Source organism: Buteo buteo, chromosome Z, assembly GCF_964188355.1.
Source record: "Buteo buteo chromosome Z, bButBut1.hap1.1, whole genome shotgun sequence".
Classification (NCBI taxonomy): Eukaryota; Metazoa; Chordata; class Aves; order Accipitriformes; family Accipitridae; genus Buteo; species Buteo buteo.
This window is the reverse complement of record NC_134204.1, coordinates 37,852,865-37,878,279: the sequence shown is the minus strand read 5'-3', so window position 1 is coordinate 37,878,279 and position 25,415 is coordinate 37,852,865. Positions and strand designations below refer to the sequence as shown.

Genomic DNA, 25,415 nt, shown 5'->3' with positions numbered 1-25,415 from the left:
TTTTCTGAAGCAGAAATTGCAAACTGCATCCAAGAACTCTTTCTGAACCCAGTAGGCATTCTCCCACATGGGGCTGACCTGAACGTCTCTTGCAGTCACAACATCATGGTGCTGCAGGGCATGCTATGCCCAGATGGGCGTGCAGAAAGCCCTGTCTTCCCTAAGCTCTTAACTGTGGTACCTCAGTAAGCTCAGACAATGAAGGAGAAAAGTAAGGTCCATGTGTGTTAGGGGTAGAGAACAATATGCTAGCAATAAGCCTGAAAAGTGACTGAAGTCAGAAGCTAGCAGAAGAAAGGGAAACTCTGCTAAGGCACCAGGACTGGGGATAGAAAGGAAAACAGAGCAAGTGTAGACCACAGACCATTTAAGAGAACTGCACATCAGTAGAAAAGAACAGCCTGGAGAAAAAGCTGGACGAGCAGATGGAGAGTGATACAGAGTTTGCAAGAGGGAAAGAACTGAGCAGAAAAAAAAGAGTTACATATGTTAGGAAGTCAGGAGGAAAGAAGAGCGTCTGGCTTCGTGTAACAGGAACAGGAACATAGATGCTGAAAACATCTGAAGGCCAAAACAGAAAAGAGATAAACTAGACAGAGCTGGACTTGGGAAATTAGGCTGAAGAGAGAAATTTAGAACAAGAAACAAAAGTAATTAGGAACAGTGGGAGAAACAGATTTCAGCTTGCACTGACTAGCAGTAGCTTGGTTGGGGACCTTTGGACTTGGCAGGTGAGGAAACAGGGCCAGGAAGACTGAAAAGGCTTAGTGGGAAGGGGCTATATTGGAAAACCAGCTACATGGACTGAACATAGCAGGGGTGAGAAAAGGTCTAAAATGGGTACTAAGATTCCTCTAGCATCAGTGAGTCCTTTGTGTGTCCAAATCCCCTCACATAGCAACTTCAGAAATGACTTCCAGGAGGAGAGCAGAGGGATGGACCACTTTGCACCACCCTGTGGCTCAGAAGTGGGGAAACCATCATAGGATGACACCATGGCAGAATTTACAACTTCTCCTATTGTCCTTGAAAACTCAGGAAACTAAACATATAAATTTACTAAAAGTCCAGTGTACCTTTTAAAAATACCACCACCACTACACAAAGCCCCCAAATCCTTTGCTTCACCAGCAGTCTCAACACACCCCTAAGAGTTGCACAAAAGGATTTTTTCCTTACATCTCCTGGCCACAGCTGTCTGTTTTCTCCCACACTCTTTACCCCAAGAAGACTAATATCATAGGAGCAGTACTTAAAGATAGCTCCTGGAATTCCTGTACACAAAATTCTCAAGGCCAAATTTTTATGGTAAACAGCAAGATTTGTAATATTGAATAGATGAAATGATGACTGCTTTATTTTTAAAAACAAAACTGCTGCAATTATGATTACGTGGCTTACAATGAATGAAACAACTGAGAAGGATGTTTTCATAACCATATGCTTGTCTTTTTCTTTCTTTCTTTTTTTTTTCTTAGCCCAACTTTTAACTGGAGTTGTTGCACTAACACTACATAAGTCCATTTCAGAATTTCTGATTTTGGACATTTCTTGTTCAACTTTGGAGAAGGTGGAGTTTTTAAAAGGAAGTTTTGGAGATTCTTCTTATCAGTACAGAAGTCTCAATAGGCAATTAAATCATCTAAGATGGAATAACTGGATTATACTTGGATTCCATGTATCCTGCCATTTTTCTGCTTATGGACCTCTCGTTGAATCTTATAGGGATTTTGCATGGAAAGTGATGGCAAGAGAAGGAAGTTAATCACAGAATAGAATCATAGAATCATTTAGGTTGGAAAAGACCTTTAAGATCATCCAGTCCAACTGTAAACCTAATGCTGCAAAGTCCGCCACTAAACCATGTCCCTAAGCACCACGTCTACACATTTTTTAAATAGCTCCAGGGATGGTGACTCCACCACTTCCCTGGGCAGCCTGTTCCAATGCTTCATAACCCTTTCAGTGAAAAAATTTTTCCTAATATCCAGGCTAAACCTCCCCTGTGCAACTTGAGGCTGTTTCCTCTTGTCCTATTTCTTGTTACTTGGGAGAGGAGATGGACATCCACCTCACTACAACCTCCTTTCAGGCAGTTGTAGAGAGCGATAAGCTTATCTCAGCATCCCCTTCTCCAGACTGAACAACCCCAGTTGCCTCAGCTGCTCCCCACAGGACTTGTTCTCTAGACCCTTCATCAGCTTTGTTGCTCTTCTCTGGATGCGCTCCAGCACCTCAGTGACTTTCTTGTAGTGAGTTGAAGATCTTGCAGTAACGTTACCACATATGTGGCCTGCAATGTTCAGACATGTTGAAAAGGTGATTTAGCTATAAAGAGCTTTGTTTCTTCAAGATATGTGTTTAATCAGTAGCAGAGCAGCAAGATGTTCATAATAGCATTGTAAATTGTATGAAATTCACTAGACTTGATATTTTGTTGCACATTTAAAATTCAGACCAGATTCTAAAATGCAGCTTGAATTTTGTTTTCACAATAAACTGATGCAAACCCCATAAATTTTTCATAAAGCCACATGATCATAGTTTCAACAGTTTGGCTTTCAGTTTTCTGCACATATTTGAACCTAGAAATCAAAGCAAAATTCAAGGAATGGAAACTCACATGAATCAAGTCCAAAGGAAAGGTCTACTCAAATTCTTGCATACAGATTTAATGAGGAGTCATGCCCAATATCTGCCAATTTCTGCAGAGCAGTGTTGCATCTACCTGAAGGTTCATTTGAATTATTTCTAACTGAAAAAAAAAAAAGAAAAAAAAAAAGAGAACTGGAAAAAAGTGTAGGTTTACTGAAAAATGACTTTAAGGCATGAAGTGCCTGGAAGTGTTCTGGAGCTGAACATCTCCATATCCTGCTGTTCAGGTCCAGGGTTTTGTTATCTGCATATACGTATTTTGTGTGGAGTTCATTTATTTATCTTGCTGAAAGGTCATTCTAGATATTGAACACTAGTTTGGTGGTGGTGGTATTTCTTTTTGGGTTGCCTATATACTGAAAAATAAAGCCTATAGTAAGAAGGAAAATATGCCATAAATGAGGTAACATTGCCTGAAAGGTGCAAAGCCTCAGGCCCTGTTCATCCCCCAAATCTCTCTCTGTCATGCACCCCAAATGAATGCAAGAATTCAGAGCAATAAAAGGCTTCCACCTGCCACAGAATTAATAGCTGAAACCTCAAGGGGTGTGTTAGCCAATGTGGATGGTGCTACTGTGCCCAGTGCTTTGTTTTACCAGTAAGACAAAGGTTGTTCTCAGCAAAACCTTAACGATACAGATAAAATCCTGAGTCCTTTAAGATCATTTGCAAAATTGATATTGGAGATTGGTGAGTCAAGGATTGCATTCAGTATCACTTTCTTAGTATACATATGCAAATATGTCACCTCCAAACCCTGATGTTACAAACGTAAGCCCTTCACCATCTCAGGGAGAGTGAATGCACAAATACATGCTACTCCGTGTCCTGAAAAATTACCCTTTCCACTTTCTGAACTGGTCATTAGTTCCAATTCTCCTTCACCTCTGGCAGGTGTTTAAATTAAATCAGTGTGCATCTGTTTGTGAGAAGCAGAGCCAGTTATCGGCACTGCGCACCTATGGCAGGTTATATGAAATGGAAGTAGAAGCAAAGGAGGGTGTCTAAAGTAGTATTTAAAGCTCTACAGATTTAACAATACTTAATTTGAAAAACACACGTGCAGGCAGAAGAAAACTGTTAACATCAATATGCTTTATAGCAGGAAAGAGTGAACTCAACTTTGGAGCTGATCTCCCTGGGGAGAATATGTTACTGTTTTCACTCAGAAGCCACCTGTCTCTTCCTGGAGGTTGGACTTCTTTTTTGCCATCAGGTCTGTAGCAACCAGGATTTTTTATTTCTTTTTACTTTTTCAGTTAACAGTTATTCTTAGATTTTTTTCTCTTATAAGCCTGGATTGATTTCTGGGAACCCAGAAGCCTGTGCAAGTATGGAAAGTGAGAAGCAGGAGGGAGCCAGTGCTTTATAAGGAGCTTCAGATAGGATTTGTATTTACATGTGTGTGTGCTTGTGTGTGTCTTCAGTAGATATGAAAGAGACTAGAATGAAATTTATAAAGACTGCAATATCCTGGACTGCCTGGGTAAAGCTCACCCAGGTGCACATGACCTGATGCATACAAAACCTTTACCTAGACCTCTGACTTGAGATAAAATTCAAAGGTACAATAGCAGGAACAATATACCTCTGAGGACTACGAACATCCTCATTCACACCTAGCAGGGCAATAGATAGGTAGTTCAGCCTTCAGACTCACCCAGTCTTTGCCCTGTATGAGTGACTGTCTGCCGTGAGCACTAGGGTGCATTGAGGTCACCTCCAAACCAGTGTGCTATGACCTCTCTGTCTTCAGCACCCACAAGAACCTCTACATCTAACATGAGGAGAAGTCTCGAGAAAGAGATGATAGGTAACACTTCTTAATCCATTTTGTTTAGCTGGGCAGAAATCAAACTGATGAGATGCTTTCACATGAAACATTTTGCATTTTCAACATTGAAACTGATCAGTTGCTTCTTCTGCGGGAATTGTGGCAACAGATTGAGTGAATTCATATGTGATGACTGCTTCTTTCTAGAAATGTTAACTGCACTCATTGAAGTGATGAGCTACAAAGACCTCCCCCCTTCCCATGTTAGACTGTCGCCATTTACCTTGTGAATTAAGACACCTGTTGTGTTTCAGTAATAACCCTTAATATTTGGCAGCAGAAAAATCTAAACCAAAATCTCACCAAAATATCTAAATGTTTATAGAGTCTTGCAGTGTTTTTCACAATAATTTAACACTGTATTCACATATTTTCATTGGAAGGGTGTGGTAATTTGGCAGGTGAGCCAAACATCTTGAACTGACTTGCTTGAGATCTAAATTATGACAGCAAAAAGGGGAATTCTGCAACAGCAGATGCAAAACTGCTTCCTCCTCCTGTTTTGATGGAGAATCCCGGGTAAGACAGACAAGCACGTACCCATCATTCTTCCAACATTATCTCTCTCAGGCTTATTCCTTTCCCAGGGTGCCACTTACATACCCTTACTATCTCTCTTCAACTTTTGGACATGCTCCTTGCGGGCAGACTAAAATGTATTCCTGTTTTTAGAGTCATACCAGTGCCTGTCTGTGAGTGGGCTCACACACGACTCCGGGCCACTCGCACTCTCCTGGAAAGGGAGCCTCTGCCTTCCAATTTTTTTTACTCACACAACACTGTTTCTCCTATTGTTGCACTGCTGCATGCTCCTTTTCAAGTATACTGTCAGAAGCCTGTGCAATTTATTTATCATCTCCAGTCTTTCCACGCCTCTTGCCTCCCAACTAGCACTCTATCTCAGCTTGCTCTGACAGTTGTTTACATGCCACACTCTCTGAACAGCCCACAAAACACAGGAAGTACTGTTTTTATGTTTTACAAACAGGGCACTGTAGGTACAGGGAGATTAACTAACTTGCCCATGATTGTACATGAAGTCACTGACAGAGAGCGGAATTGTACAAGATCACCGAAGAGGCAAACTAGCAGCCTTAGCTACATGGACCAATATGTTAGTTAGTTCCATGAGAAATCAAATTAAAGTAAACCTCATTTAACCATGTATGGCAATAAGAAATACACTGTGAGCAGTATGTCAGTAGATTGACATTAACTGCAGAGCACTTCCATTACCTTACAGAACACATCCAGATCTTGCAATGAACTTCAAGCAAGTAGGAGATGTGTTCTATGCTGACAACTTTTGCAAGTCCATGACCAGTTTCGCAGTCATTACTGGGTTTCTAACTCACAGGTCCAGCTTCAGATGTCAGGTCAATATATGAGTTTCACTTGTCATAACTGTTTCTAGGCTCACAGTTGGCAAAAAATAACAGGAAAACATGATCTTTAAAGGCTCACATACGGACAGCAGATACAAACAGGTTTGCATGCAATTATTAGAAGTCTCATCATTCAAGCTATCAAGCTTGGGATTTTAGAGGTATTACACAGCAACACTGGGGTTGATGACATTGCTTTTGAATATTTCAGGAACACAGCCTATATTTTTGTAAACCACCCCAGCTGGAAGTCAGTTGGAGCTTCATGAGTTATAAATTACTTCACTGAAGAAACAAACCCAAACAAACAAACAAAAAAAGTATGACACTTTTTAACCTCTTCGGACCTCAAACTTACAAAGCTTTTGACTTGTCTTATTTTCCTTCTATAGCAGTAAAGCATAGGTAATTCTTTATATGGCTTTTAGTTTTTGTAATGTAAATGGGATTTTATTCCACTTTCCTTTTCTTAACAAAATTCAGGTTCTACAGGTGGTCTTAGACCATTGTGAGCAAACCTAAAATTAATCAAGTGAAACTGCCAAAGTATCATCAAGGAAAGAATATGCAAGTTAAAGAATCTTACAAAGAAATGAGGAAGAAAAGAAGACTAGGGAGTAAATTTTGGATCAGGATTTGGAAAACCCCTAAGGTGGGGGAGGTGGGATTGAGGTTTGGCCAATTTGTGATACTCGGCTCTGTGTCTGGATTCAGTTTTCCAAAGTTTCCAAAAGACTAGGGGTGTGGAGGAAGGAGAGGACTTGGATTTAAAGTTTTTGGGTTTTGGCCCATCTCTTGTACTAGTAATTAATGAGAATGCCTGGACAGCACAAAGCATACTTTGAAATGTCGAGCCAGCAAGATATTTAAGCAGTGGAGAAACCCTTCTTTCTTAGCAATAGAGTTTTGAATATCAAAACACTAGTGAAGATGCCACGTGGGGGGTTCTCCATGCAAAAGACACAGAGTACTTACCCCCAAGTTGGCCAAGTTAATAAAGATTAACAATGCAGACAAACAGCAAGGATTATAGCACAAAAGTACCTAATGACCTGTTTAAAAGCTGGAATCAATATTGTTCTTGTGACAATCACAGAGATGGAGAAGAATTGAGGGTCAGTGTTACGGAAAAAAATCTTTAGTTTGGAGCACAAAGCACATTCAAAAATATAGAAAGATAAAGAATATGTCATAAAACATGAGGGTAAGTGGCAGGATTTTGAAACAGCACAGGGCTCAAATGGCTGCAACTCAAGCACAGAAGTGGAAAAAGGTATTCAGTGAAATATTTGAAACATATGGTTTTTGTTTATGTTTCTTGCAAATATTTGAGAAAAGTGAACAACTCCTACCTGTATACAATCGTGACCATGAATGCACTATTATGTTGTAACAAAAATGTATTTATAAGCAACCAGTAAAATACTGGAAGAAATTATAATGTTAATAACTAGGAGGCTATCGTGTTCCATATTAAATTTCTCAGGACTGCAGCTCACTATGCAAAGAGCAGCAGTTTCTACTTGATGTATTAAACAGCTTCAAAATGGTAGAAATACAGGAAGCAGTGAAACAGGACAGATAGTATTCTTCTTTTGAGCTAAGGAGAAAATAGTCTCACTATCAGAGAAACAGGTGAAAAAATAAAATAATTTTTACTTCTTGTGTTTACATCTGGTGGGATCTACTGACCTTCTAGTGTGAATTCATGAAGGTTGGCAACTCAAAATTCAAATCCATATGTGGACTGAATCTTCACAGAAAAGGATCTTTTTAAAAACATTTGAAGAATGATTGTGGCTGGTAAATATATGAGTAGCTTGCACTGAGCCACACATGTGGTTAGATGATATAATTTTAAGGAGCCTAATCCTTCCCTCATTCTTGGAAGAAATCAGGAATAATGAAAGTGAGCTTAGTAGGGTCTTCTACAAACTAAAACAGGTGAAAATTGGAGCAAAATCTTAATCTGCATGACATTTAGTCTGTATTATAATTTGTTTTATCATGTAATTCAATGTATGCTCATATAATCTGAATTTCAAAAATGAAAGACTTTCAAGTGGCAATTGAGATAAAGATGATCATGGCACTATGTGTGACAAATACTCATAGAGGAACTGAAGAAAACTATTTTCACTAAGAGCATTAAACCTTCCATTCAAATGAGAATAATGTGATTCTCCAATCAAATAAATTACTGCAGTAGAGACAAATTTCTGAGCAATGGAAGATAAGGGGCATTCACAAATAAACCTCACCAGCTTTAATCAGTGAAAACTAAACCCCTTAGTCATACAAGAACTTAATATCTGCCCCTAAACTCCATGCACAGTCTGTTTTGATCAAGCTGGTCAATATATATTATCAAAACGTATTAAAGGACATGTTGAGAGGCAAGCAGATAATGCTGCATGGATAAGCACAGAGGACTCGGTTGGCTGGAGTTACTCAGAGTCAGAAGCCAAATGATTTGGTTCTATTGCACTTCTGATTTTGAGTAACTTTGTAAGCAAATAAGGGAATAATTGTTCTTTAACTGAATTTCAGGACTAGATTATTTAGAAATGTCATTTATTCACATACTCAATGGTTCAAAGCCTGCTATGTCAACATTTTTTCATGGGAAAAGCACATAAGGTTGAGTCCTGCACCCTACTATAATTCAAAGCTTTAACCTCAAAGGCCATTTACCAGATGAATTCTCATGAGAATCTACTATTGTCAGGTTTCTTGTTGCATCATGCATGTCTTAATCCCAAGGAAAAAATAATTATGAGAAATTTAAGAAACAAAAGGACTTCCTTTATCCATGCAATAGAAGCTTAGAGTCCCATCATCTTTCTATGTCACAGATACTCTGAGAGCTTTTCACAGTGTCTTTTTAGTTACTTCATAGGACATTCTCTGACAGACTGGCCTTTATTTTTGCAACATCTAGCATCTTGCCTAAAGTCATAGCTATAACAAAAATATCTTCATATATCTTATAAAAAACCCCTCTCGGAACCATCATTATAATTTGTCTGTCTCCAGGTGCCATTTGCTTTATTTAACCAGTTTATCCACTGAAATGGATATTGTATTTCATGCACACTTGTTTCCAATGAAACTATTGTTTCCAATACTTTCTTCATGATGCACTGCATAATCTGTTCTACATTTAATTTACAAAGATTTTTATGGAGCTATCTTAATGCAGTTTTTGGCTTATCTTCTTTCTTTTATTTGAGTCCTGATTTATGAAATTTGCTTTTAAGTATCTTTGACATTAACAATTGTTCTGACCACTTAGGTTTGTAATTTTATTTGCCTGCACAACAGCATTGAAGTTGATAAGAAATATTCTTGTGCTGGAGTATGACTTTGTTCAGCAAAAGAGTATAACAGGACTACTGGCTAAACGTCATTCTTCTGCAAAAAGCTTTGATGTAGTAAGAAAGAACTGTATCTAAGTCATGAAAGACTATGGAGCAGATTACCTAGGCAAACCTAATTGCTTACTGTGGTTTACACCATTATTTATATGTAAAGAACTACATTTCCCCACTGTGTGTTACTTCTGCCTTCTCCCTTCTCTCCTCTCTCCTCCTGGCTTTGACTGCACATGTATGGACTTGTTCGTCTGTTAAAGTTCAGAGTAAAAGATAAAGCAGATCAGACATGTTAGTATTACAGGTCTGCATTGTATCTTCTCTGTGAATTGCGATGCGGGGGGTTGGTGTGTTTTGTTGGTAATTCTTTAACATTTATGAGCACAGACCTTCACTACACAGACAGAGTAAATGACATGTCATTGCATCATAAAATACTGTCAGCTCATCAATAACTTCCTGCAATGCCACCATCAGTTGAAAAGCTAATGCAGGTAAGCTGGAAGAAGCTAGAGATGAAATAGCACCTTTCATACTGACAGAACAATGCAGCACTATATGCCTAATAGAGTATACTATAATACATATTTCCTTATCTGTATGAAGTACATCAAAGGCTCAGCTTTCTAAAACCTGTATGTAGCTGGACATTCAGAAAGATATATGCCAACTAAAAACCTCTATCCTTTAGGGAGAGGAAAACTGCTCAGGAATGCTGTGCAACAGCAATGGGTAAGGTTAAAGAACTGTAGGTTTGTGGTATCACTTAGCAACAGAAGCTGTAACACCAGGAGTTTTACATGTCTTTAATACATCTCCTACAGTGCCATCTATAATCATTAGGCTTTACATTTCTAAGGCCTTTTCGTCCAATAGAGCTTTGTGTCCATTAACTGACAGGCAGTCTTTTCTTGGAGTCTTTAAAATGCAGGCTGAGAAGCGAGCTGTATGCCATTAATACCACTGTCCCACTAATGCTCATGGTTAGGGGCAGCCTTTCCAAAGAAACATCCATCTCAATGAAAAACATTCCACATACAAATGAGGCTCACCTGGTGAATATAATGCATATTTTAGGATCACTGTGCCAAGTGTCTGACAAACTACAGAATTAGCCAGTTTCTTCAGTGTGAGTCACATTAAACTGAGGTTTTGAAATTTATAGGTACGCCTATTCATTAGCATTGTTACCACCACGTGATTCAGAAGTATCTTTTATTTTCCACATTCAGATGTGACAGTATAAGATAAAGGCAAGTGAAGTGCACGGTATGCTTAAAGGCACGTGAAGATTGTCTAAAAGTGTCAAGATCCTGGTTAATGATCACCAAACCACTCTCTGCCTAGTTGGCATAATTGTAAATAAAATTTTTTTAAGCATATGCCCAGATGTCATGTGCTTTGTGTTTGAAGTAATGCTGCTCAAAGCTACTTTAATGAAACAGCAGCTTTGATTATCTATTATCTGATACCCAGGAAGATAAAACACACCATTCCATCCTCTACGGTGACTGGGTGGGGTGGGATAAACTAAAACTAACTTGAATGGGTATCCAGAGCTCCCTTTAGGAAGCTGGTGCACCCATCCAAGGACAGTGTTTGATAAAACACTAGTTAAATTACTGGTTCAAATTTTCTCAACCTTGGCTTTATTTTATTCTCCTGAAGTATGAATATAGCAGTAGCTTCACCACTTAAGCTGTGGAAGAGACAGAGCTGAGTTAAGGCTCCCCTCTGCATTTTAATGTTTTAAAAAGAGTTAAAAAGCAAAAAGAAGTACTTTTTACTACATAATAAAAAGTAGCAGCTCACTCTGGCCTGACAAATAGCCCAGTGATTCCAGTAAGAATGGAGTGGGTGTTGGTCAGGGCAGAGTCAAACGCTGCAGCTGAGATTCAGTACTTGAGGAAAAAGACATCCTTTTCCACCTATGTTTTTTTTCCACTCATTGTATGTTTTCTTTTATTCTTCTGGGAAACACCGAGTCAGAATGTTTTACTGTGGCATCACCATGTAACATGTAGACTGTACTCCCACTGTTCCGCAAAACACTGGGCTGGACCTGCACAGACAGACAGCTTGCCATTTCCCCAGTTTATACACTCCTGCACCAGACATGAGAAAACCTTACATGTTATTCAAGGTTATTGCCAGAAGGGAAAGTAATTAAAGAGCAGCATCATTAGGGAGAAATAGTTATGAGTTTAATTAAACAATGTATTTGGATCACAAATAATATTTTGCACAAAGTTTTAATACTTGCATTTCCCATCTCTTAAAATTTCTTTCAGCTTCCATTACAATGAGCATTTTCTAAACAGTGGTTCTCACTGAATCTTTGGTTCAGGAACATGGATGGTTGATTGCATTTCAGAGAATCATTTCTTGATCCTTAGTAAGAACAAGACATAAGACTCTATGTCAAAGATAATCAACTGAAAACAGCAGTTTGAGTAATGTTGATTGACCTGTTCTTGATGTCACTAGTCTCATGAAAACAACACAGGAGGTAGAGCAGTATAGAGAGGATTCAGTTGCATCTACTTGGCAACCATAAAACAATGCATCTTAGAAAATAATGCCAGATTTTCCAGTGTTAGACATGCACTTTCTGGCTTCTACATCACAAGATTTTTGAAGTGCCCTGTATGACTGAAAACTTTTCATGATTTTTTTGAAAGCACATGAATACATGCTCACTCGATGTGTGTGTGTGTCATCACTTGCTGTGATTTATCCTGCTTCCTTCCTGTGTATCATGACTGGAGCAACTAGTATAGTTTCAGGGAACATAATAAGCCGTATTCCCCAAAATGTCCTGAGCCAAAGATACCAGGCACTCACGTAACTAATGACACATGTCAGTGCCTGACCCAGAGGATTTGCAAAGGTATATTCATCGGCATTGGAGTGCTTCTGCGGGAAGTGGATTTTTTAAGAAGTGGTGGCCTGTGTTTGCATAGTTCATTCTTCGCATTAACCTGACATGTCTGCCTAAAAGCCTGTATATGAGACACTGAACTCTCCTGAAAACCCACTGAACAGCATAGGATCAGGCTTTATATACTTTCTATACCCCTGCTAAGTATTTCTATTTATAAGCTTCCTCAGAAAGAATGCCTCATCTTCAAAATACAGCCCCAGAGATTAATGAAAGAGTAGCTGCTTTCATAAACAGGAAAAACTAGGCATTTGCATGACAACAGATTTACAACCACAACAACTAGTAATACGCAGACTAAATCACCAGTATTTTTAGTGCCATCAAGTCTGCATATTAAGTTCTGTGGGCAGAATTGTTTAAACACAGCCGGGATATTAAATGGCATTCCTGTAAGGAACAATGTTCTTCATTGACAGTGAGGGGCCCAGAGTAGCAAGGAGTCATCATGGTGATTGCTTTCATACTTTTTACGGTATTTGTTCCATTTCATAGCTAGGAAATACCGTGTTGGAGCCCCATGTAATGTTAATGCATGTTCTCTCATACATACTGCGCGCACTTTTAGGCATGATTACTAGTTTATAAGGAGCAGCTCATCTGTGTCGATTTTGAATGATGAAGTCACTGTACTTTGTCCTACACACCCTCATCCCTGAAATGGTCCCAAAAAGGGCCACTAGAAGCCAGCCAGGCATGAATACTGCACCTCTGCGTGCAGGTGTGTGTATGAAGAGTGTGCCAGAGGGAAGAGCAAGAGTCTGACGATGCTGATGACTGGCTCAGAACCCAGGTTAGCAGCGACCGCTGCAGAGAGGCCAGCGGTGCAGCAGCCCCCTCTAGGGTATGCCGAAAAGACCAGGCAGAGAATAGCAGCAAGACGGGAAACAACTTGCAGAGAATGACAGGGAGAAAAACTAAAGGACCAACCAAGGATGAACCCCCAAAGTCCTACTGGACAGAAAGAAAGACTCACCGCTGTGAAGGGGTGCACCCACAGGCAGGTTGGCAGTCAAGCTCCACCACCCCCCTGAAACATCCCCTTGGTACCCCAGGAAGGGCCAGGGTTGTTACAGTGAAAGCGAGATCCCCTCCAGATTAGAGAGCAGAAAGACAACAGGCAGTAGATGAAAGTATCCTCACCATCAAGAATGTGAAAATAGCTCTATTAATTTAATTTCACTCAACTGGGTTAGCCCCAGTTGTTTGAAATGAATAGCAAGCTGCTGTGCTAGACCAGGTGGCTTTCTTTTTAAGGTTAGCACGTTTCCCGCAGGTTAAAACAGCAAAATTGCTCAAGTTACAAAGTGGACAGTAAAACTGCTATAGTGGGTTCCTTAATGAGCTCTTTTCTTCCATCCTTGTCCTTTCTCAAAGAATTAAAGAATCCAGAGGAGGTGGTGATGTACCCTGGAAATGACATCTGTCCCCTTCTCCCAGACAGTAGCAAAAACAACAGCTGGGAGCATGTAATTTTCAATGGTAATTTTCAGTGCTCAGAGTAGCCTGTGTTTCACATGGCTGCTGCTTTCCAAGCAGCACTGGGCAACAGAAACGTCACATGGTCCTCTGGTATTTATTAACATGCCTCTCATTGCATTGTTAGGTCAGTGGCTGTGTTTCTAATTAAAAGATTGCTTCTTTGAATAACAATGAGAAATAGTACTATGTGCCACCTTACTAACCTTTCAACATAGGCTATTCACTTTTGTTCACAAAACTTGTCAGTGTCCAGGGGAAAAACTGGGTCAGATTCTCAGTATAGCCCTACTCATTACATGTCTTCAATTGGATGATACTTGAATTCAGTTTCTTTTAAGAACTTAATAAGCAAGGTGCTCACACAAAGTCATATCAATACAAGTGAAAGAACTTATTTTGGTGCCCTTTAAATTAATTCAATGTCTGTATATAGGAGAGATATTAAAACTCATTCTTCAGCAACATAATGCCATTTAATGCTGTAATATGCAATGGGCCAGATTTTGCCTTCAGATGAACCTATATGAAGTCAATAGGCATTGGGACCCGACACACAGATTTTGTCCTAGTGAACAGAAGTGGTTTTCCTGCTTAGACACCCTCCTTTGAGGAAGACCAGAGGGTTTGAAAATGCTTGTAGAAGCAGGAAAAGCCTTTCTCACAGACATTTTGTCAACTTTGATGACTTACATACTGCAATTCACTTGAGAGCTGCAACACTGCGTATCAAAAGCTCTCTGGAGCAGAGCACATTTTGTTTTCTGCCTGCAATGCCAAGTGCCCAGACTGCAAGTTTACAGATTGTAGGCATTAACTGCAAGCAATAATTATACTGATATAGTTTTGTTTGAAAGTTCAACTAAAAAGTCTTTTTGCTTTCTCTTAAGCTTTTTCTTGTCCTTGCTCAGAAGAACAGAAACAAAAAAGCAAACTTATAAACAGAGAAAATTCAGTACAACCCTATCAGCTCAAGAAAAAAACTTCACAGCCGATTATGAAATAAAGCCAATCTGCAGGAATCTTGTTAGAAGATAATGGTTTCCTGCTGCTTGATTAGTGTTGTAGTAGGACAGAGATGTTTGTCTGCACAGCAGAAGACAGAGGTCTTGTGACAGTCATCAATTAAAATAACACTATTTTTCTTTTATCTTACAACAGATGCAGGTAAGCCATTCTTATCATGTGACGTTTGTGCTGATACTGCAGAGACAGTAATTTTCACTAATAACTAGTTTTTAATGGCCTTCAGGACAATGAAGTACACATGTGGGTGACAGGCAGGTAGATAGAAGAAACTGATGAGAACTGAGAAAAAGCTCACCCTTGGGTGCACAGGGACAGCACCAGCAAGGGGCAAAGGGAGCACTGCTAAAACCACGGCTTTGGCCGGGCCCCTCTGTTTCCACCAGCATAATGATATTCTCCTTTGCTGTGTTTTTCAGCCACGGGGGTCAGATGCCTTATCTAGATCTGCAAAATCCCACAGCTGATGCCATCCAGAATCTCTTCTTCTGTTGAGTCCAATGCTTGTTTCAATAGCTGTTATAAATACATTTTAGTGTTTATCCTAATAGTTCCTGAGACCAAATCAAAATTGAACAGTAAGAACCAGCTTGATTGCTTTATTATCTGGAGAGAAAAGACATTTTGCATCTCCAATTTTATAATACCTATTTTATAGTTTATTTATAAGATATTTTTTGTAATTTGAACAAATTAAAATTTCATGTGGTAATAAATGATCAATTAGACATAACAGAACTATGAAAATAAATTCATTGAAAATTTATTTTGATAGTATTTGTACAGAAAGTGTGCAAACAATGACAAAAAAACCTTTTAAAAGTTACTGGAAGTGCCCATTTTTAACCATGAAAATTTTTGCCACTGGGTCTTATTCAATCTTCCTTAGTTATTTCTGTTATTGTGCTTAAGGCTTATAATTTTTTCTACTCACAGACCAGATCAGAATTCTCTAATGCCCTTTGGTTTTTTGTGTGAAAGGAGGAGGAAAAGCAGGAGAGGAGTGTCACTTGCATTTTAATTCTCTAATGACAAGATAGAAACAATAGACAAAACGGTAGTAGGAGACAGAAAATTAATGCTGTGTATATTCTTCTGCTGAAAGAAGAAATCCTTTCTACACCTTTAGTCATATATTTTTTTCAAAATATAATCTCAGTTCAAATCAAAATGGTAGATGAGAAAAATAATTTTATTTTAATTTAATGCCTTTTAAACTTACAATACAGGCAACTGATTCAAAATGGACTTTTGCTGGGTACATAAGTGACTGACTATTGTTCAATAGGTAGCCATGTGGTGAAAATCAGAAACTACTTAAAGAATTAGTAATTTTAAAATTAATTCATACAGGTAGTAGTTTTGCAGAAACAAAATGGTTCCCATTTCATCAAAATATCCTGGAATCAATAGTCCAAACTCACAAGATTTTCCATAATGACATATAGTCAATGATACCACTATTTCTCACTATCTCTAAATGAAGAGGAACATCATGCCTTTTGGGGGAGGAAAAAAAAATCCCAAAGGTCATCTTTTGTGGTGTTGCCAATGATATTCAATTACAACTAAAAAAAAACTAAGATAAAGTTCAAATTGCCATTTATTATTTTTATTTCCCCTTTTTTGTTTGCTAGCTTGCAGTAGAACACATGTGCATGCTTTACAGGCTTTATTGTTTTTATGGACTGGTTTGCCATGTCTTACAAATACTGCATTGCACAATATTCCCATAGCACGCATGCTGGACATTTCACATTTTATGGCTTTTTTTCATAAGCACAGAAAAGTTTGATTCAGCATCCCAGCACAACTCCATCTTCTGTCATCATCTCAGACCACCTCTGCGGTGGGATCATTTCAATACAACATGGCAAGCTGACCTTTTTTCAATGGCCCTAAACAGAAACAAGATCCTCACCAGTGTCAGAGACTGTAGAAGACATACCTGGTCTTTAGCTATTGAATACATAGATCTGTGTTAGCTTTGGGAACTAAGCTGGAGTCTCTGGCCTAAAAAATTGACTAAAGGGATGTCAGCTATCAGGGTACTGAAGTATACACATGTGGGAGATTCTCATGCTTCTCTGTAATATCATGTTCAGCAAAATGGCTATGTCACACTGCTCACACTGCTTTTTTAATGTATAAAATCCAAAGGGCAGTGCCAGTCAAAGACATTGGAGGACATCTGTGGCTGTCGTGCTCCCAGAATCTTTAGAAGGTGAAGCTATTATTATAAAACAGCATATTAGCTACTGCTTATTTCTTTTGCCAGTAGGAAGGAGAACATGGCTTGCACTCTTTGAAGAGTCATATCCCTTTTCTCTATCCCTAAATACACTTTCCTATGCCTTGCTTTTTTCTGAGTCTTTCTTTGCACACTTCAACTTTTTCAGTCTTTCTTGCAGTTGTCCTCTTCTCTTCTGCTTTTTCCCCCTTCTTTTCCCCCAAAGACAGTGACACAGAACAGAATAAAGCCAGGCATACAAGACAGAAACAAGAGCATGACATTGGATCATCTGAGTCACCAGAATCCCATGTTGCATAATAGCTGGAGTCCTGTCATAGGTTCAAACCAGGCAGATTCACAGAACACCCACCTCACATGCTTCCAAGTAACACAAGCAATAAAGTGAAAAACAAAACCCCAAAACCCCAGACCTCAGAATGAGAGGTCAAAGACATTGCTAATATCTTAACTCTTTGCAAACGTAGGTCATCTGTTGGTGAGCAAATGATGGTAAGCAAAATTTTCAGAAGGTAAGACTTTGCCTAGTCTGGCTGTTTCAACAAATTGATACCAGTTAAACTGGCCTTTCACTCCTCCTCACTGCCCTCTAGACAGATATGCAAGGTGGAAGTGATGGAGCAAGGAGGTCCAGTGAACACCAGAGACCCTGGCTGGAGGGGAGTAGAAAGAGGGCTGTGCTGCAAGACCTCTCCATAGAAGACAAAACTGCCTGCAGAAAAGAAGGTTGGCCTCTCACAATCAAAGAAAATACAGCCGATAAACTTTAAAAGCCAGAGACTGAGCAGCAGGCAAAATGGGAATTACAGAACAAAGCGGGAGGCCTGAGGCTTGAGTCTAAAGGCAAAGGTTACAATGATTTTTGTAAGCAGCAACCGGAGACCAAGGGTCTCCTACCTAGTTTCTAATGGTTTCTATTGGCCATGCTGCTACAGACAAACTCAGCTGAAGTCCCAGAGAAAACAATACTTGGCAATGAAAAATTAATGACTAAAAAATCACCACAATAATATGGGAGACTGACAGGAGATCCCTCCGTTTTCGATAACTGAATAGCTAGATACAGATGGTTTGCCTGCTGTTGCTGCTTAGATCAAAGCAGAGATTTTAAAAAAAGATATAAGTAGTGTAAACTTATTGCAAATATTATTCCACGTTTCTACATATTTTGTTAAGCTCATGAGACCCTCAAAGAAAGAGCCTGATTCTCCTCTGGGCTGACATTGACATAAATTCATCAGCTCCTGCAGAATCCAACAGGAGCCCAGGGAGCCAGTGCTGCTCACTAGCCAGCAGCACAGAGCTCTCAGAGTACGCGCTTAGGAAATGAGATCCTGTTCACAGTATGCAACTGGTTTTAATAGAAATGAGATATTTGCTGCTCACAGATCTGCAGTTCCTGGGTGTATTCTTCATTTTAAAGTCTACAAAATATTGTTTTATGGGATGTGCCTCTTCTTTATTGCGCTTTCAGTGTATAACATACAACAGTGGGGCTCCAAACCTACCTCTTGTATAAAATAATCTATGAGGTTCTTCTGCTCTTTACAACTATGAGGAAAGTACAAAAATTAAATTAATCATCTGTCATGATGGATGAATGTTAACCTTACCAGAGTGGCTGGTAACAGGTAGAGACAATGGGATATTATTATGCCTCTATGAAATTAACACTAATTTAATAGTCTATATACTATAATTCCTGTTTACTGGTTCCAAGTTAGCTGAAAGTATTTTACAGATTATTACTCAGGTGTTAACCAAAGCAGCAGGTTTTTCCAAAGCAATTGTCATATTTCTCCAGACTTTCATTTTGTCTTCCTGCAGAGCCTAAGGAAAGAAAGAAGAAATGGAACAAGGAGGAAAAGATTTAAAACTCAGAATGGAGAGACAGGTAAGCCATTTTTTTCATGGTCCTGCATGAATGCAATTCTTTTCAATCCTAGTACTTTCCAGCTGTTTCAAGGACATCTGTTGGTGATGTATTACCCCCTTCAATGGAGATAAAAGTTGGCAGTGCTGTTCAGAAGCCAGTTTACTATGGTCTTGCTCTGGAGATCTGGTGGGAATTAGTGTATGCATGGCCTGTTTAAATTAATGGGAACTTTCCCATCTCATGACTACTCATATCCTGTAGTTTCAGATTTATTTTAAATGACAATCAACGTGTTGAACTGGCATGATATGCACCTCAAGAAATATTCTTAATCTAATACTTATCCCCTTCTAAAGGAAAATTCTGCTTGACAGCATACTTATGAGAAAATTTTGTGGTAATCTTCTCAAAATCCTCATTCTCAAATCATCTCAAAATGTCAGATACAGAGGCTTTATTGCAAAACATGTATCTTAATAAAAGCAAACAAGGGACATGTGTTCTGACTGTCTAAATAATTTGGCATTGAACAATGTGAGAAAAAATGTGGAAATACCATCCAGACAAAGCATTAAAAAACTAAAGAATGTTCACGACTTCAGTAATGTGCAAGTCAACAATAGTATCAATTTATGACTGCTACACACCAGCACTATGAAATCATAACGTCAATATTTTTGTTTGAATACAGATTTTAAGGTGAACATCCTTTCTAAATGCCTGCAGGTTTTCCCCTCTTGTGACCATTCAAAAGAAATGTCCAAAGCTAGATTCTCCATATTGTTTTCCCTTTGACACAGTTCCACAGATTCCCTCACTGGTCTTCTGGGGAAAAAAAAAAAAAAAAAAAAAAAAAAAGTTATTGAATAAATTTACCTATTTATCATCAGATGGCTTTCCTTATGACTTTATTTTCCTTACACCTTTTACTGTGTCTCAAGTTATAGAGATTTCCTATCAATTTTTTTTCAAATACAGTAGAATCAAAGGCTTTGAGAAGGGATGAGTGTTGCAGCTGGGGACAGTGTGAGGAGGAGAGACAAAAAGGGAGACAGGAAGGCATGACCCAACCCAGTGACCCTTTGCAGCCCCTTGCCCCCTGATTGACCCAGGCTGGCTCTCCTCTGCCTCTTGCCTCTTCCAGAAACAATTCAGCTGCCATGAGATAATCAAATTTTGCTGACCTAAGAATGAGAATAAAGTCATTCTGCCTTTATCCATGAGGGATGGGGGAAGGGAAGATAGGGTTTTGCTTTCACTGCTGAGAAGTCTGGAGCTGGCTCTGGAAATAGTCATAAAACTTATAAAACACCAGTACAATGCACGCATTCCTGCATATTTGAAAGAGAGGGAAAAACATGTGAAAAGCAAGGGGTTTGACTCTCCAGGCCCTCCATATGTGGAATTTCCATCCACATCAGTTGGAGTTCAGTATATGAAAGGCTTGCAGAAGCAAATCCAAAAGGATATGTAAAACCAGTAAAGACTTTTTTTTTCATGTGAAACCTGAAGCATTTAGCTTACTTCACAGAACAGAGAGAGCTACCCTGAAGGCTTCTGTGAGTGTGATTCAACTTTAATCAAAATAGTGGCTAGAGAACTAGGAAAGCAGAAATGTCATTTAATTTAAATACAGCCGCCTCCCCCCCCCCCCCCCGCCCCATCGAACATTCATTTTTCCTACCCCCACCACATAAAAATTCCTTGCAAGGAAGAATGTAAAGTGCTTTTATGAAGATGGTAGAGATTTCCATTATACCACAATGCAGTCATTTATTAAGAAAGGAAAACAAAGTTTTTGCAAAAAGTAATACAATATGTGGTAGAAGCTGCAAAAGACATTAAGTCAAATTTAGAAAGTCTAAACTTGTGAATTCCAAGCACAATTGTGTAATATTGCCCAAAATAGTTCCGGCACTCTAGCAGGAATGGACACAAAATTTATTTACTTATATGCATACAGAAAATTTCTTTCAGTAAACTTCTATCCAATTTTATGAGATCAGAACTCGGTGTGCAACATATACCAGGGAAAAAATATTTGCAAACCACTAAAATCAGTTCATTGCTTTTGATTTATTGTGACAGAGTTTTAAGACTCAAAGAAATGTATATTACAGAGCTAGCAGAGAAAAGCAGTAGCTGGACTATGAGTTCTTTGAACTAGTGCAGCTATGTTTTCAGTTGTATTTGGAGGACTAACAGCAGGCACAGTAAGATTTCACATATTTTATGCAACTACTAAGTCCAAGAAAACAGATCTAAATATAATTCAGCATGACATAGTATAAAATAACATGCTGTTATAAAGGACCCGATGATGCTGAGGTGGGGACAAATGCATATACTGATATATGGAAATATATAAGTAAGAAAACACACGAATATACCGACGAAATTATCTTAATCAGAAATGTTGTTCACAGTCATTTCAATAAGGGCCAGCTGAAACTTATGTTCTGCCAGCTTATCTCATGGACTTGTCAGGAGCCTGGACTACTAAAATTTTGCCTTAGAGAGGATCCTGCCATCCAGACCTGAGCACTGAAGATTGTAGGTTTGTTAAAACCTGATGTCCCAGGGCAGCCCTAGCACGCACACAGCCTCTAGATGGGAACTTCTCACCTGCCCCAGAGTGGCCTGCAGGCTACTGCCTGTGTGCGGCAGCCCCAGCAGACCAGGGTAACAAAAAAGTTAGGTGAAAAAGTTAGAATTTCCTGAAGATATTCTAATTACCTCATCATCTAATTCTGAACAGCAGTGAACTCAGACATGTGGTACCAAGGGAAAAGAGTATTGCCTAATAAGTTTGGCAAATTAGTCTCCCTTGGTGCACAATTTTGTGGATGCCACTTGCTTCATTGTGACATATAATCTCTAGTATGGAGGTTACATGCAAGACATGCTGTAACATTCGGGAAATTCATCTCCTACTTTCAATAAGTAAATCCCTTCCTACATTTTTTGCCTACCCGTGGTGCTGTAAAATCATAAATGGAAAACAGCACCCATTCTGCTCTTCCTGAAAGCTTTAAAAGATTATGACAGATTAAGCATCATGAATATTTCTTAGTTTATGTCTGCTTTGAATTTGAACTTGAGATAAAGAAGTGCTTGTCCTTTGAGGAAAATGAGTATGGTTTTCTTTGACATAATAAGACCAAGTTGTATCTGTCACAGAGGTAAATGCTATATTCGTCTCTCCAGGTAATCCATTCACATTCATAGGTCTAAAGTCCCCCAAGGAGTGTCACAAATCCAGACAACGCTTCTGTGGGCTGTGCTTTATGTTTGGTCCCATGATTCTGCTCACAGATGCGAAAAGACAAACAACTGTCTCTTACACACACACATGCTGATTAATTCAGGCCATTTTTTCACCTTCGTATTAGTTCGGCCATTAATTTGAGATCATGTTTTCTCTTGCAAATACTGTAAAGGAGTTTGATGTGCTTTCTTCCATACCAGTCCCATCTACTTTAGTAATGCTTGTCTATCTTGACCTGAAGCTCTACTGATATTAACAACAAAAACCACTGAGATGCAGGATAGTGGGAAACCACATAAGAGCGCGATATTGTGTATCCAATGATCTACCTATAGGGAGAAAAAGAAGCAAATATTGACCTGACAAAAGACTGTTATCCACTTCTTTTTGAAGAAAATAAATTAATTTAATTTCTCTGCATTCAAATGTTAGTGTCCTTTTGTGTTTTGTGGTTGCCTGAAGTCATAAATGCCTACCCAATTCTGTAACGTTTATAACGTTATAAAGTTATAACGTTTGCTTTAAAATGTCAGTCTTATGTACCTGAACATTTTTCTTAAAGATATGTTCATTCACTGCAGATTTAAAAATAACTCAGCTGCATAGGCAAAACAATTTTAAAATGAGCATACTGTACCTGAAAAGCACAGTAGGTTTGTGCTCACGTATTATAGATGCATACAGTTTCCACAGCCCCAAATGCTAAAAAGCAACTCACAGAGAGGTATTGTGTGATTCTGAACTTCACTTGTCATCAGTTAAACATGATCCTACTGAAAACTTCTGAACTGGGCCCAAAATTTCTGTAACAGCTAGGCTGATGTAGATTTCTTGTTACCCTGTATTTCTCACCAATTCTAGAAGAAAAAAGTTAAAAAACCCAATGGTATACTCAGAGGAGAGTCAAATGCTTCATGCAGTGTAAAGGAGACTTAATAAGGGAACAAGAATTAGTCCTTAACAGCCAGGGTATCCACAGGTTTTAGTAAAATTACAAAATTTTAACTAAACATTTACCTGTAAGAGAAGAGAATCATAGAATCATAGAAGGTTGGAAAAGACCTTTAAGATCATTCAGTCCAACCATAAACCTAACACTGGCAATTCCGCGGCTAAACCATGTCCTTAAGCACCACATCTACGCATCTTTTAAATAGCTCCAGGGATGGTGACTCCACCACTTCCCTGGGCAGCCTGTTCCAATGCTTCATAACCCTTTCAGTGAAGAAATTTTTCCTAATATCTAGTCTAAACCTCCCCTGTGCAACTTGAGGCCATTTCCTCTCATCCTATCGCTTGTTACTTGGGAGGAGAGATGGACACCCACCTCACTACAACCTCCTTTCAGGTAGTTGTAGAGAGCGATGAGGTCCCCTCAGCTTCCAGACTAAACAATCCCAGTTCCCTCAGCTGGTCCTCATAAGACTTGTTCTGTAGACCCTCCACAAGCTTTGTTGCTCTGCCTTGGACACACTCCACCACCTCAATGTCCTTCTTGTAGTGAGGGGCCCAAAACTGAACAGAGTATTTGAGTGCCAAATACAGGGCCATGACCGCTTCCCTAGTCCTGCTGGCCACACTATTTCTGATACAAGCCAGGGTGTTGTTGGCATTCTTGGCCACCTGGACACCCTGCTGGCTCATATTCAGCTGGCTGTTGACCAACACCCCCAGGTCCTTTTCCTGCTGGCAGCTTTCCAGCCACTCTTCCCCAAGAAGATGCTATAGGAGTGTCCTAAACCCTGAGTTATAACAATTTTATTAAACTGCGAGGTAGGTAGTAGGAAATTGTAGAAAGATGAAAGATACAAATGATATGATGACTCTACAGGTATGTTAATAGTTACACAGATAAAACAATACGGTAGTGCACTGAGTTGCTTCAGAGATCCCAAATGTTGCCCCTTCACAGGCTTTGAAGCCTTTTCCTGTGGAGCTGGTCTCTCCCAGCAAAGCCAGCTGGTAAGTTGCATGCCTAGGCAATGCTTTGCTACCCCTCTTCTGTAGCTTTGCCCCATGTACCCACCTTCTACACTGCATTTTGGCACTGTAGCTCTGCCACAAGTTCCCTGCTTAGCCAAGCTGGTCTCCCAATACATCTGCGTACTCTGAAAGAATGCTCTTGTGCTTGCAGTGGCCTGTCAAACCCCTGCCAGCTTTCCTGAGCATTCCTGCCCTTCAGAGCTGCTTTCCATGAGAACGCACCTTGCTTCCAGAGTAAGTCCAGATCTTCTGCCCTCGAGCGCAGTATCCATATCCTGCTACTCACCTTCCTCACCTGTCATGGGATCCACTCCTTCATGTCTGCTACAACCAAAGCCACATTGAACCCCGGCACATCTTCAGCTGGGTTCCTGGGCAGCAAATCCTGACCCTGATGGGCTCACTTCACCCACAGTCTGTGACTTGCAGAATTCCTCAGGTTACTTCAAGAAGATTTTGCTGACTTCCACACCCCAACCAGGAGGTCCATAGCATATCCCCACCACCAGGTCACCTTCACTGCACCTGGGGATCCTGCAAAATTATATTCAGGCTGCCTGTGAAGAGGATGCTTTTCTCCTGGAAGTCAGGCATGCACACACACTATTTTTTTATTTCTTTTTTTTGACTGTGACTTCTTTTGGCACTGCTTTCTGCTTTTAATAAATGTTATTTTAAGGAAGCTCTTCAGTTGTGATTATCACTGTCATTAAGCTGAAGACAGTGGAAACGTAGGGCTCTTGACACTAAAACAGGTCAGCTAAGGTGGTACTGGTTATACAGGGAGACTGCAATCCACATTTTACTGGGAAAATCACTGTTCTATTCAGAGAGGTGGCTAAACCAGGACAGTTAATAGGGGTCCGTGGAGAGAGAGCTGGAACAAGGAAGCAAAGCCCTGCATTTTTCTGACTTCACAACAACACGCCTCATGAAACGACAGACCAGCACGTGAAGGAAGGTGAATCAAAATTACCGCCAAAGGGTCAGGATGGTCCAATTTGAAAATCTTTTGTCTTATTGCTTTGCCTGTAATCTTGTCTTGACATCCTGATCACCCTTCTCTGAAGGGGAAGAAGAGCATCCCCAAGCTTGGGGGCTGCTAAAGAAACAGATCAGACTAAAAGGGAGGATAAGACCAGAGGAGCATGTCACTGACTCTACTTCAGTTTTTATTTAAAAGCTTTTCTTCATTTGTTATTAACCTTTCTTCTCCAGAACCCAAGCAGAAATGCGAATTCCTGTTTAAATTGAGCAGCAAGTAATTTCTTTCTATGAAGAAATAAAAACACCATGAGAATTGGGCATGTGGCCAGATTTGGGCTTTCCAGACACCAGTGAAA

General features: G+C 39.5%; 1 protein-coding gene across 2 annotated transcripts in view; it reads right to left on the bottom strand.

Moving 5' to 3' along the window:
* Positions 1-25,415, bottom strand: part of ADAMTSL1 (ADAMTS like 1) — a 476,591-nt gene that overhangs the window by 193,411 nt on the left and 257,765 nt on the right. The gene's annotated exons all lie outside the window — the stretch shown is intronic.